Source organism: Pogona vitticeps, chromosome 3 (genome assembly GCF_051106095.1).
Source record: "Pogona vitticeps strain Pit_001003342236 chromosome 3, PviZW2.1, whole genome shotgun sequence".
Lineage (NCBI taxonomy): Eukaryota > Metazoa > Chordata > Lepidosauria > Squamata > Agamidae > Pogona > Pogona vitticeps.
Window position 1 is genome coordinate 45,478,918 of NC_135785.1, and position 12,661 is coordinate 45,491,578.

Here is a 12,661-nt window from a genome sequence, read left to right on the forward strand (position 1 = left end):
ACTCTGCTTAATGGTGGGACTGGCTCTTGATAAGCTATATTTCATCTGCATCTTCACTTGCCAAAGTTCCAGAGCCAAACTTAGCGTAAATTAAACTGGCTGTTTTTACAAATAAAGAAGGTAGGCCAAAAATTTTGTCATAACTAAATAAACCAACCATGAGAGAGGTGAGATGTTGAATGTGAGATACAGTTATGATATTCATTAAAGAATGTTGTGGTACTAATGTCGTTAAAACTCTTCAGATTCCGGACTTTTTGAATGTGCATATTAAAGAAAAATGCAACATTATTTTCCAGCAATAATGGGAGAGCGCCAGGTTTGGGGAACAAGAGCAACATGAAGTAGATGATATTCTTCATACCGTTGGGCAGTGAAAATCTGCAGTACTTGTAAGAGAGAAATATGGACATATTAACAAAAGACAGCTACACAGCAATCTAAATGTATCATATTTACAAGGGAGACACAATGTTTTATCTTGTGGGTTCTCTTCCTTCTTACCAAGCTCAGCCCTGGCTCCTCTGCCAGTGCCCATAAAATAATTCAGAGGTCATCAACCCCCAGTCCACGGCCCGGTGCCGGTCCATGGCCTGAGCCAGACCGGGCCACGAAGACAGACCTCCTGCCCCCCGCACATGCTCCCCTCCTCACAGCTGTTTTGCCCACGTGCATGCATGCCAGCGCCAGCCTGCACACTCCCCCACCCCTTCACACATGCCCCCAAGTGCCTGAGTGCCTACGCAAAGGGACGGGTGGGTGCCCCCCACCGCTTCGTGCATGTGCCCAAGAACACGCACACACCCGTGCACACCTGAGGGGTGGCCCACCTTCCTCAGAGGCTCAGCTGGTCCACAGTCCCAAAAAAGTTGGGGAACGCTGAAATAATTTATCCTTCTTCCAATAGTTTAAGAGTTGAGCCAACATTCTCCAAACCACACATTTCCCATTAGATTTAATGTCCATCCATGGTTTATAAAAACCCCTTTCCCAACTTTCAGAAGGGTTGTACAAGAATTTAATAGTTGTCAATTCAACAAAAACCAATTGCAGTCACATGAGAACCACACATGATTTTGGAAAGACTGGAGGATGTATGTAACATTAGGAAAGTTTGCAGAACCAGAATAACTAGCCTTGGATTTTTTGTTTTTGCTTTTGCTTTAAAGAAAACTGCTGAAGCACCAAGAGCTTCTTGTCCGTAAAATGGTTTTACATGATTCCTTGCATAGCTTCATGCTGCAAGAAGATGATTTGCTTGGCTGAAGTGGACAGACATGTTTCTAAAACAGGCATCTTCTTTTACTTAAAAACCGCCTTGATGTCCTCCTCTTCTGTTCCCATCATTTTTCTGTGAAATCCTTTTCAGCAGCATAGAACAAAAGCAAAATGTGACAATGCTGTCATTTCTTCATTAAGGTTGGTTTCTGTGAAGCATGCCGTAATCTAAGGAGCCTCAGAGTAACCAGCCAATGTATTTACAGAGAGCTCCTTGTCAGTGTTATTCTCCATCATCTCTGCAAAAGAACCATGAATGAACCATTAGTCATAACAGCATGCAAAAAGACATATCCAGAGACTCACAAGGTATACCCTTATCAGAAGAAGATGGAATCAATGAAGGCTCTTCCTAGTTTGCTAGATAAGGTCAAAGATGCTGCTTTGCAGATGTCTCAGGCTACAACTTCCATAATCTTCTTCTGCAGAGCAGCACCTCAGTGAAGGCTATCTAAAGTTCTCCGTAACGCTTTCTGTCTGCATGATGCCACTGTGGCACAGATTCTTTCTCAGTTTGGTTGTATTTAAACATGCAACCCTGACCCTACCTAACAAACCAGGAAGTGCCTTCACTGGTACCACCTGTGACAACCCCAGACCTACTGGGATATGCCACAGTTTCACTAAGCTGCCACCAACCATTCCCTGTAAGGAGTCACACAGACCAGGAATGGATTTTTAACAAACAAAGGAATAAGGTTTATTTAAGTAACACACAGGGAAAAATAAAATGATCAAGTGAATAAGATACAGTAACGTGGCTTAGTCTCAATCATACATACAACAGTTTGGTTCACACAGAACACCTTTAAATGAAGCACAGACCCTGAACCTATCAGTTCTGGCTAACCATACAGACACCTGAACCTATCAGGTTGGTACTGACTGACACACAGTAGTACCCTGTCTGACACACAGACTCCCACACCAGCTTCTTCTCTCAGCTCTCCTTCAGCTCTCCTTCTTCTTCTAACTTCTCCACACAAACTCCACATATATATACAGTACAGCCCCTCCTCCTGATGTCCCGCCTTCCACTCCCCATAGGATGGAACTTTCCCTCCAAACCCATGACAGACAGGTAACATCAGTGCTGTATGTAACACCTCCCCTCTTTATAAGTTGTTTTGTAGGGGGAAAGCTAAAGTGCTTTTCTCCAAAAAACAACCTGGATCCAAAACATACAAAAACAGTTATACAATGACATACAATACCATACTTACTCTAGGATAAACCTATCAATTAGGCATTTAAACATTTACCATTTACAATACATCAAGTTACCTTTATTCATACAAACCAAGCATGTTTAATAAACAAGTACATTTAACCTTTGGTCACCAAAATATATACATAGTCCATGTTTCTTTCGCCGTCTTCATTCTTCAGGTCTTCTTGACAAGGCGTCAGCGACACAGTTCACTGACCCTCTGACCACCTTCACTTCAAAGTCATAGTCTTGCAGGTTTAAAGCCCACCTCATAAGTTTACTATTGTGGGTTTTCATTGTCTTTAACCATTGCAGTGGTGAATGGTCAGTGCACAGAATAAAATGTCTTCCCCAGATGTAAGGCTTGGTCTTCTGGATCGCGTAGACTATGGCCAGGCACTCCTTCTCCACGGTTGCCAAATGTCTCTCACCTTTCTGGAGCTTCCTACTCAGGTAGGACACTGGATGCTGGTCACCATTTTCATCCTCCTGGCAAAGAACTGCTCCTACCCCGCTGTTAGACGCATCGGTGTAGATGATGAACTCCCGGTCGAAGTCTGGAGCACGCAGCACTGGATAGTTGATGAGGGCCTCCTTCAACCTCTGGAACGCCTCCTCACAGTCGCTGGTCCACGGGATGCGGTCATCAGTCTTCTTCCTCGTCAGATCGGTCAGCGGAGCCGCAATCTCGCTAAACCTCGGGATAAACTTTCTGTAGTAGCCCACCAACCCAAGAAATGATTTGACTTTTTTCTTGGTGTTGGGTCTGGGCCAATCACGAACAGCTTCTATCTTGGCCTCTAGGGGTTTGATCACTCCTCCCCCTACCATGTGACCCAAGTATTTTATTTCTGGGCTACCCAGCTGACACTTGCTCTCTTTGCAGGGCCTAGGCCAAAGCACTCCCTCCCCTGGGTTAAAGTGCCTCTCCCTGCCTTCCTGGTCATCCCAAGCTTTCTTTCTGACCTTTTGAGCTTGCAGGGTCTCTGCTGCTAGCTCTAGGTTTCTCTTTAGGTCCTTCCTTAAAGAGTCTATATATATCACAGCATCTTGTGGGTCATCCTGGGTGATCTGCTCCCAATTTTGTTTGATCAAATCAAGGGGCCCTTTCACCCTTCTCCCAAACAAGAGTTCAAACGGACTGAACCCGGTACTGGCTTGTGGCACTGATCGATAAGCAAACAAAAGGGATTGCAGCTTCTGGTCCCAATTGTTTGGATTCTCAGCCAAGTAAGCCCTAATCATGCGCATCAGAGTCCCATTGAACTTCTCCGTTAACCCATTTCTTTCAGGGTGATAGGCAGTGGTTTCCTTGGGTTTAATTCCACAGATTTGCCATAACCGTTTCATGAGCTTCGATGTAAACGACGCGCCCAAATCTGTGATTATTTCTGAGGCAAATCCCATCCTGGACATATACCCCACCAAGGCATCTGCCACTGTGTTAGTTTCAATGTTAGTCAAGGGTATGGCTTCAGGGTACCTCGTGGCATGGTCCACAATGGTGAGAATGAACCTGTTCCCCCTCTTTGTGGCCTTGGGCAAAGGTCCCACAATATCCACCCCTATACATTTGAACGGAGTGTCAATCACAGGCAAAGGGCACAACTTTGCTTTGGTCCTGTCACGGTTATTCCCCTGCCTCTGACACACATCACATTGTTTACAGAACTCCTTGATCTGCTTCCCTATTTCAGGCCAGTAAAAATTCTGTGTAATTCTCTGTTGTGTTTTGTTCACCCCTAAGTGCGCAGCAAACATGTCAGAGTGCCCCCTTTTTAAGATCATGGGGCGATACTTTTCAGGTATCACCAGCTGACTTCTGATCCCATCTCCCCCTTTTGAGATATTCCTCAGGGTCTCTCTATATAAAATTCCCTTTTCCTCTCGAAATCTCACTGGGGTTTCAGGTGTTAGCTGGGCGTCTGTCACCTGTTCAAAACACTTTTGGAGAGTGGCGTCTGCCTTCTGCTCCTGGCCAAATCGGCTGTCGGTGGTTAAGGTGTCCACCACAGCTTCGGAATTCCCCTCTGCTTCCGTCTCGGGCTCATCAGTACCCCCCCTGAACTGTCCCCGTGGTGGCTTGTGAACATGTAATCACTAGCACCCGTTTCACATGTTCAGCCAGGTCATTTCCCACGAGCACGGCTGCTGGCAGAGTCGATGAAATCGCTAGCCGCCAAACTCCCCTCCAGCCTTGAAAGTTCACAGGTACCTCAGCTACTGGCAGCGAGATCACCTGTCCCTCAATCCCTGCCACCTTTAGGCTCTCATTTGGGATGATATACTCCCTAGGAATAATATCTGGATGGCACAGGGTCACCTGGGAACAAGTATCCCTCAGCCCCCTATACTGATGGTCAAGTATTCCTACGTCCACCCCTGCGGTCTCAAACAACTGCAAATCTGTTCTCACTAGCAAGCAGCGCTTGACCTCCACAAGAGGACCATTTTCCTCAGCCTGATCAGTAGATGTAACTGTTCCAGATTGAGTAGCCATGGCAACAGGCTCCCTCAGTGACAAGGAGCTTTGCTCTTTCTGGACACAGAACACAGCTTTTGGCTTGGTTCCACTCAAATCATGAGGCATATTTCCTTTTAGCTGCTTTAATTTCTCACACTCTGAGATTAGATGGCCCTTTCCTTGACAGAAATAACATTTTCTGCTGTATTTTGAGTCTTTCTCATCTTGTTTTGGTTTTCCCTCCAAAATCTGAGGTCTTTGTTTCGTGTCTGAGGGCTTCCCTTCACCATGGGCCCCTCCCACTTGCTGGTTTTTCCCTGGTCCCTGAGAGTACTTGCTGTAGGTTTCTTTAGGTTTACCTATAGATTTCCCCTCACCTAAGGGCTTTCTTATTTGGGAAATAAAATCTGCGATTTCGGCCGCCTCTGCCACAGATTTCGGTTTCCTTTCCCTCACCTGGAACTTCAGTTCCCCATGCAGGACTGAATAAAACTGTTCCAGCGCTATCAGGTCTTTGAGCTGCTGGTAGGTCTCTGTCCCCTCCTGAGATAGCCATTTCTCTAGCAGCCTCACCAGTTGGGCCCCCACTTGGGTAAAAGTCTGCTCTGGTTTCTTGGTGAGTGACCTGAATCTCTGCCTCAGCTGTTCCGCATTTATCCCATGTCTGGCAAACACCAGCTTTTTAAACTCTGCGAAATCTCTCAGCAATTCCTCTGGCATCTCTGCATATACTTCTGCCAGGCTGCCACTGATTAAAGATCGCATGATGGTCATCTTCTCAGTTTCCCTTACTGAGAAGTCCACAAACGCTCTTTCCACTAGGGAAAAGAACACCTCAGGGCAATCTCCCTTGTGGTATACAGGGAATTTCTTCAGGTCAGTTTTAGACAATTGGCCTCCCTCAGAATCCCTATTGTTATTATTGTTCTGATTCATCAGTTCCAATTTTCTTAACTCAAACGCCATTTTTTCTTTTTCCAGAGCAATTTTCTCTCTCTCCCTCACCCTCAGTTCATGCTGTTGGACTATGAGCATTTTCCTGAGTTCTGGGTTCTGTTCTCCCGTGCTCTCATCCTGCACTGAGCCAAATTCATCCTCAGAACCTTGGTCCACCTGGGGTTCCCTCACTTCACCCATTTCTGCCATTTGGCTTCGAGTCAAGGGCATAATCCCCCCCCAGATCAGGCTGCTTTCAAAAGTCAAGCCTCAAAATAAAGCGACCACTTTTTTTTCTCTTTTGCCTCAGAACCAGCCTTCTATAGATTGCTGCTGTTCTTCAGCACTAACTTGCAACTGTTGCCAGCCAGAGTCCACCCCCCTCTGCTAGGCCTCTCAGCAGACAAGCTAGATCACTGCTACTTCCCTCAGCTTTGCCTCAGCTTTTTTCCCGCCAAAACAGGTTGCCTCAGAGCTCCCTAATCTAGTCCCACCAATCTGAGGTCACACGTTCTTCCACTAGCCTACCTCCCCGTGAGGTAAGCCTAGAAGATTACCTACGCGCTCTCAGATTGTCCCTGACTAGACCCCCCTTGCTCTGGGCACACTTGCCAAGGCTTTGCTGGACCACTGGACAACTGGACTAGTCGTATCCCACACGCTGGACACCAATCAATGTGACAACCCCAGACCTACTGGGATATGCCACAGTTTCACTAAGCTGCCACCAACCATTCCCTGTAAGGAGCCACACAGACCAGGAATGGATTTTTAACAAACAAAGGAATAAGGTTTATTTAAATAACACACAGGGAAAAATAAAATGATCAAGTGAATAAGATACAGTAACGTGGCTTAGTCTCAATCATACATACAACAGTTTGGTTCACACAGAACACCTTTAAATGAAGCACAGACCCTGAACCTATCAGTTCTGGCTAACCATACAGACACCTGAACCTATCAGGTTGGTACTGACTGACACACAGTAGTACCCTGTCTGACACACAGACTCCCACACCAGCTTCTTCTCTCAGCTCTCCTTCAGCTCCCCTTCTTCTTCTAACTTCTCCACACAAACTCCACATATATATACAGTACAGCCCCTCCTCCTGATGTCCCGCCTTCCACTCCCCATAGGATGGAACTTTCCCTCCAAACCCATGACAGACAGGTAACATCAGTGCTGTATGTAACACCACCTTCTTGTGACATGGCTAATCTGACTATCCATAACTGGCCACTCCATTTATCGGGTTAGTATAGCAAAGAAAAAACAAGGTGCAGTCCTTGTAAAGGTAAAGGTAAAGGTTCCCCTTGACAATTTTTGTCCAGTTGTGTTCGACTCTAGGGGGCAGTGCTCATCCCTGTTTCCAAGCCATAGAGCCAGCATTTGTCCGAAGACAATCTTCCATGGTCACATGGCCAGTGCGACTAACGCTGTTACCTTCCCACCGAAGTGGTCCCTATTTATCTACTTGCATTTGCATGCTTTCGAACCGCTAGGTTGGCGAGAGCTGGGACAAAGCAACGGGACAAAGCAACTCACTCCGTCATGTGGATTCAATCTTACGACTGCTTGGTCTTCTGACCCTGCAGCATAGGCTTCTGCGTTTTAGCCCGCAGCGCCACCACGTCCCTAGTCCTTGTACACAATCCAAAAGGAAGGATCTGTGATGCCTTTATTATAATAATCAGGTGCCATCAATTGAATTCTGACTTATAGCAACCCTTTTCAGGATTTTCCAGGTAGAGGTTTATTGTTCTCTTCATCTGGGGGTGTCCTAGGACTGTGCAACTTGCTCAAGGTCACACAGACTGGCTCTTCTCACAGGAGGCACAGTGGGGAATCAGACTCCCAACCTTTGGCCCTGTAGCCAGATACCTAACTCACTGAGCTATCCAGCTAACTAATTTACAGATAGATGTTGAAAATTCAAGAGGTAAAGGAACACTTATTATCTTATTGCCCTCCTCCAATTCAGATTACTTGTTAGATTAACTGTTGCTATACTTTCAATATTTTCTTGGACTAGAAATTCTAGAAATCCCTAGCCAATATGGCCATGGCTATGATCAAGTTAACTGAGAGTTTTGGGCTAGTTTTAAAAATGAAATTTCCAGACTTTGCTCCCCAATGAGATATTTTGCAATTATTGCCTCTGCATCAAATATCTCCAGACCCAACTCACTTGCTCAGGGCTCCTCTCACACATGGATGTGTAGGGAATATGCATTTCTGAAAGCTGCAACTTCCGACATGGAAATTCTGCTGTCTAATTTGAAATGTGTCACATTTGTTTTCTGGTGAAGGCACTTTCCACATGCGTCAGTGTGCTTTCTTCTTTAATACCACTTCACCTGTTCACAATAAAAGCAGGTTCAAAAGACTTGTTTATATACCTATTAGTGCTAGGTAGGATTGTTCACACTGGAAAAATCCAATAACCCATACTATTAGAGTATTGTTATTTAAGGCTTTAGAAATCACTCAATTGCTTAATGGATATGGTACAGAGTAAGAATGGAAATTGATTTTTCTTTGCAACAGCATCCTTTTATTTTATTTTGAAAATAATTATTTTGTGCTAAATAGATGGATAGTTTTGTATTTAGAGATTAATGGCCATTGAAAATATGGAATTTTATCTACTGACTGTAATTATGTAAAAGAACAGCAATTTTAATCAGTGGCAAGCTTCTCCAACTAAAACATGGTGAATTTGAAGTCAACCAAGTTTTTGCCCATATCCACTTCACACATACATTACAATAGCATCAGTTTTACTGATGTTTTAAGAAGAAACATGACCTTACTGAAGTCCCTATAAAAAGTGAACATTACAGAAACTGACAGGATATAAAGTAGCTTACAATGGTGAGAAAGTGATAATGTAAGAGAAGGAAAACCACAATATTTTTCACAATATTCATTTTTGGCTTTTCACAATATTCATTTTTCTTGGGAAGTCTTCCATGCCTCTGTGTGGCTCTGCACTGTGTTAAGTTGGATTCCACATTGTGGGGGGGATTTCACATTTGTGGAATCTGTCCACATTTGCCATTTATGAACACATTTTCTGAAAACTTTCTCTGTAAATGAATACTTTCAGTGGAAACTGGGCTGGGATGTAGATCTTGATCAACTGCATGTGTTCTAAGGTACGTTTACCTTATGGATCTGCATACAATATGTCCTAGAGCAGATCACAATGTCTCAAAACTTGATGAATGGTCAACTGAAGTTATATTCAACCTTTCTAAGTAAGGGTTAACTAAACATCTATGGAATGGAGTGTGAACACCACACACCCGCTGTTGCTCCTCTGCTCCTGTGAAAAGGGATGAGGAGAATTTCCTCTGTGTGTGGAAGATCTTCTGCAGGAGCCTGACAGTCTGAGTTTTGGCTCATGTGAAGACCCTCCAAGGAACAAAGCAATGGCAGAAGGGATGGGCTAGTACACAGTCCCCGTATTTTCAGTAAACCCTTTACAAAAAAATATCTAGGAAGGACTAAAATGGCAAATGAGGTGGAAGGTATCATAGCTATAGTAGTAATTCTAAACAAAAAAAATGCTGAGTTCAAAAATAAAAAGTGGGATAAGCCACAGGTGATATATTTGATTCGTGGCAGAGAGCACAACTGAAGCAGCAGCTTACTATAGTCAGCAGTGAAACATGGGAATTTCCACTCTAGGAAGATCCGTGTTGAGCTACAACTGCCAGGAATGCAACACACACACACACACACAAATCAATGGTGGAGCCATATTTGGGAGGTTGTGGCCATTTGGGTCACCTCAGAGCAGCAGAATTGTATTGAGAAAAGGTGTAGCAGACGAAGCAGCTCAGTGGGGTTCAGCATGTTTCATAAAAGAAAAGGCTGAAGAGCTGGGGACATTTGCATTTAAAAATGGTATCAACAAACTGCTAGGCTGCTTCAGAATATATCTGCTAGTCTTTAAGGGGACAAAATTTTTCAAAAGGGTGGTGATGCTGTAAGATGTATAAGCCAATGAAAAATGTATGAAATGAAGGACATAAAGAAAGAGATGCCTCCTCTTATAACCCTAAGATTTGAGATTAAGGCTGATCAGAGTTCCCCACCCTACACCAACATCACCACTCTATTCACAGACCATATATTTGAGAACCATTCCATTGAGTTTTGGGGGGTGAGGGTGGGGGAGTAAGCCTGACATTTGCCTCTTTAATCAAACAGGAGCAATTTTGAGTGGTCTGTCCACCATTTTCCTAGCAACCAGGTTGTTGCCTGCCATATGCTTCCACTTGAGGCAGGAGTAGGAACTTGCATACTACCCTCCTCCCAAGTTCCTACATTTCCAGCTCTGCTTTAGATCATCATACATTTTATGATTCATAAATTGGTAGGCTTTTGAATGTAAGTTTGCCTGAATGTAGTTCTATGCTTTCCAAGTAGTAGGAACCCTGGAAAGCATGTAGGATAGAAAGGGGCCTGGAAACTGAAGGCTTGACTAGATCACTCATTTGGAGCAAGCTGGTGCAGGTTAAATAGAGTGAGTTTTCTGGAAAAGAAAGGCAGCAGGAAAAGAGGAACATACAAATACAAGATGGACTGACTCCACTAAGGAAGTCACAGGCTTGAGTTTGCACGAGCGGAGCAGGATTGTCGTGGATAGGTGATTTTGGAGATTGCTCATTCATAGGGTCATCATAAATCAGAGGTGACTTCATGGCACATAACAACAACAAAGGTTAGGAAGAGATCTGTATGCCATGTCAGGTGATCTTTGCATCCACATAGTGTATGCACCTCAAGTGATCATATTTGTTCTCCCTCCTTTTAAAAATGAAAAAAAAAAATCCCTTTCTTTGCTCCCTCCTGTTTTCTCCCACCTCTGGGAGGAAGCTTTCAATGTTCTTTAATTTTCTCTAATCAGTGCTGCCCTGACTGGCTTTAAGATTTGTTTGTTTGCTTGCTTGCTTTTTAAAACTTCTTTCTGCTCTGCAGAGGAAGGAAATTTTTAACTTCCTATTTTCTCAATATCATTAAGTGGCTAAATTGTCTGTTTAAGCCACTAGTGATATTAGAAAATTGAAGCCAGTTCAGAATTAAAGCAAGAAACTCTACTTTGGTTTGATCCCAGTGATCATACTTCCTGGAAATGAACTGTAACAGAGTGATCCCATCCCCCTTTAAAAAAGAGTAGCCCCTGACAGAGACATAGAAGGGTGTGATATGAATACTCTGAGGGCAAGCTAGTTCACTGTAGCATTTACATCATCTGATTGCCAGCAAAAGGAGCAAACCAGCCCATCCCCACAACAGATCAAACAGCAGGCTAAACGCCTGTGTAGTCACCCCCTGAGTCCTCTGTGGAATGACTAAATAACTCACTATATTTAGCCTCGGGGGAAAAAGAAAAAGAAAATAGAGACATGATAGTGGTGTTCTGATACCTAAAATATACAGAAATCTATCATGCAGAAGCAGCAACTGTCTTCTCTGTTAATCCTGGAGGAACAAATGGAAACAATGGGTGGAAAACACAGGAAAGCCCATTTTGGCTAAATATTGGGAGGAACAACTTTAACAACTGCTTGACAATTGAACAGATTGATTTGTAAGATAGTAACTGTTACAAAAGCAGAGCTGGGAGGCCATCTGCTAGAGATGTTGTAGTTGCCTCCACGTGTACTTCCATCTCTGTACTTCAAACTCTTGCAATTCCAATTGACCACTAAACTACAGCTCTTAATTCCAGCTGTGTTCTTTGCGCTTTGGTGAGATTTTCTTTATAGATTTCTCTATTTCAGTTCAATTCGCCAAACCAGCACCTTCAGATCTCTTCACTGGTTCTCAGTCCTTTCTTCTAGATTAAATATTTACTAAGGAAGTGAATAAAACAATTCTTGAAAGGGATCATAACACCTACCAATAACTTGCTAGAGAGTGTTCAGCTACATCCATCTCTTCATCTGAAAACAGATTTTCTCTGCTTCTTCTCATTGCCTCTTTGTAAGGAGAACTGAACAAGCGTTGATTTGACATGCAGAAAAGGATACTTTCAGCCTGTTAAACAAACTATAATAGTGGGAAGAGAAGAAGGAACAAGGGGCCTCCTGCATAAAGGAGACGTTATTGTCACTCAGCCCTTCGAGTTGCTGGAGGAATTAAAGTGCACAGTGGTGGACCACATCAGACTTAATGTTGAACTGATGAGCTGGAGCTACATTCTTAAGAACACATTAGGTAAAGGTAAAGGTTCCCCTTGACATTTTTAGTCCAGTCGTGTCCGACTCTAGGGGGCAGTGCTCATCCTGTTTTTCAAGCCGTAGAGCCAGCGCTTGTCCGAAGACAGTTTCCGTTGTCACGTGACCAGCTTGACTAGGGAATGCCGTTTTACCTTCCCACTGAGATGGTACCTATTTATCTACTTGCATTTACATGCTTTAGAACTGCTAGGTTGGCAAGGAGCTGAGACAAAATGATGGGAGCTCACTCCGTCACGTGGATTCGATCATACGACTGCTGGTCTTCTGACCCTGCAGCACACAAAGGCTTCTGCGGTTTTTGATCTCTCTCTCTCTCTCTCTCTCTCTCTCTCTCTCTCTGTTACACACACACACACACACTCACTCACTCACTTACTCACTCAAATCTTTCTGTTTCTTTACTCTCATTGTTCCACAAATCTAACTTTCTTTCCTGCTTGTATCTTTGAAAATGAAATATTTATTATAATGTCAGTCCATCTACACTGAAAATGTATGCCCATTACATGGCCTTG